We start from the raw sequence: 2,399 nt of genomic DNA, 5'->3' as shown, positions 1-2,399 counted from the left end.
GTCACTGCGAGGGTCGTCGCGAAATGCATGTCGACTTCAAGGGTCGACTCGCCTACTTTGAAAGAGCAAACCTAGTTGTGCTACAACACATAGACGTGGTCGGTCCTTGGGTGGTAGAGAACAAAACCTTTATTGAGAAGATGTATAATGACCGAGGCCAACAGAGGATGGACGGAGATATAATCAAAGAGCACAACTCATGTTTCATGCGTTGGTTCAAGGACAAGCTTCTGTCGTACCCTTTACATGAGGATTCTTTCACGGAACAAAAACTCATATTCGCCTTGTCACAACCTGATGACCTATGAGGCGTATGATATCAACGGCTACACATTCTATGCCGAGGAAAAGGACATGAAGAGCGATGATTATCAGAACTCTGGGGTAACAATGGAATCCTACACCGGTAACAGCAACGACAGATACTACAGAAGGATCGAGGAGATCTAGGAGCTGAGCTACGCTGGAGAGAAGGTCCCAATGTTCCGTGTCAGATGGGACAAGAGCGTCCTAAAAGAAGACCGGTATTTCACCACCATGGTTATACCCGAAGCCAAGTCCAAGACCGCGGGCGCAAAACGTCACCACGAAAAATGAGCCATGGGTACTGAATTCCCAAGTGGACCAATGCTTCTTCATTACCGACCCGTCAAAGCCCAGTCGTGTTGTCGTGAGGAGAGGCAAAAGGAAGATCATCGGAATGGATGGAGTCGCCAATGAGCAAGAATTCGACAAGTACGGCGACCCGAAGATGTAACATGATGACGATGATGAAGTACCATACACCACAAGAAGAAGCAGGACCACCCTACCTAAAGGACGTCCGTTCAAGAGAAGAACTCCATTTGCGAAAAAGAAGGGCAAGAAGATTGTGAAAAAATAGTTAAGATCGATTGTATTTAAATTGTAGTCTTCATTTCTCGATTGTATTTCGACATATGGAAATGGAATTTCTTCTGTTCTAGTCCTCTATCCAGTAACCTGTTTTGTTCAAAATAGTGGGGATTAATGTTGTCTGTACTTACCTTCCTTTAATATTTTGTAACTTCTCCATCACCAAGTTGAAGTATCGACCACTTTTTTCTTGGATTTGGAATTTTTGTTCTTCTCCCTCTTATTTTGTTGCAAATCATCATTTACAGGCACCTTGGGCTTCTTTGTGTTTTCTTCTGGTATTTCAATTGTTTTTATTTATGTTTATTATGGTAAAAAAAGTTATTAATGGCACACCAGGAGAAGGTGCGCCATTGCTATCAAGGTATTTATGGCGCATCCCTAGGAGGTGCGCCATTGATATACCAATTTTTATTTATGTTTATTCTGGTATTTTATTTTTCAGTGTTTCTTTTCCTGCTTAAATTTGCAAACATTTTTTGAAAATGCGAACATTTTTCTAGCTCACAAAAAGTATTGAATTTGTTAATATTTTTTGAACTCATGAATATTTTTAAATTTCATGGGTACTTTTTGAATTCATGAATATTTTTGCAAGTTTGATGATATTTTTTCATGTTCATAAATGTTTTACCAATTCACAAATGTTTTGCAACGCAAGTATTTGAAAATTAGTAATAAGTACTTATATCGTAACATTTTAAAATTTATGGTCATTCTCTAAAAAATTATTACATGCAACTAAAAATCCGAAAAAAGATAGTAATGGCGCACCAGGAGAAGGTGTGCCATTGCTATCATGGTGTTTATGGCGGACCCCTAGGAGGTGTGCCATTGCTAACCCTCCCCCACTCCCACTTCCCTCTCCCTCTGGCCTCTCTCCCTCCCTCGCTAGATCCACGCGCCCTACGTCGACGCGCACCCCACCTAACCCGATGAGCCCCGCGGGATCGAGCACGCCGCCGTCCGCCCGCGCCCGCTCCACCACCGCCGGCATTGCGAGGTGCGCGCGCCCCACCTAACCCGACGACCCCCGCGGGAGCACGGCGTCGTTCGCCTGCGCCCGCACCATAGCCGCCGGCATTGCAAGGTGCGCGTGCGAGCCGATCGTCCTCCCCTCTCCTCCTCTCCCCGGCCGCGCTCTCCCTCCCTCTCGCCCTCTCCTCACGCCCCTCCCTCGTCCCTGCAGGAGCGCGAACCGGAGGAGCCGCACAGAACCCGAGCCGGCCCTCCCATCGGCGCCGCCGCCCCTCCCCGTCCGCTAGGGTTGAGGTCGCCCAGCCATCTCCGCTGCGCCACCTCCGCCAGCAGGTCCCTCTCTCTCTCTCTCTCTCTCTCTCTCTCTCTCTCTCTCTCTCTCTCCGACCGGCCTATTTCTCTGTTGTCCAGGGTGGGCTCCTCCAGCGGCAAGGTGCTCCGGCAGTCCGGCATGAAGGTGCTCCGGTGTGCCCCTGTTGATCTCCTCCTCGTGCAAAAATGACATCAGCAACCAGGTATTGGTTCCC

Source organism: Triticum dicoccoides, chromosome 4B, assembly GCF_002162155.2.
Source record: "Triticum dicoccoides isolate Atlit2015 ecotype Zavitan chromosome 4B, WEW_v2.0, whole genome shotgun sequence".
In the NCBI taxonomy this organism is placed as follows: Eukaryota; Viridiplantae; Streptophyta; class Magnoliopsida; order Poales; family Poaceae; genus Triticum; species Triticum dicoccoides.
The sequence above is the reverse complement of the archived record's forward strand: the minus strand, read 5'-3'. Positions refer to the sequence as shown.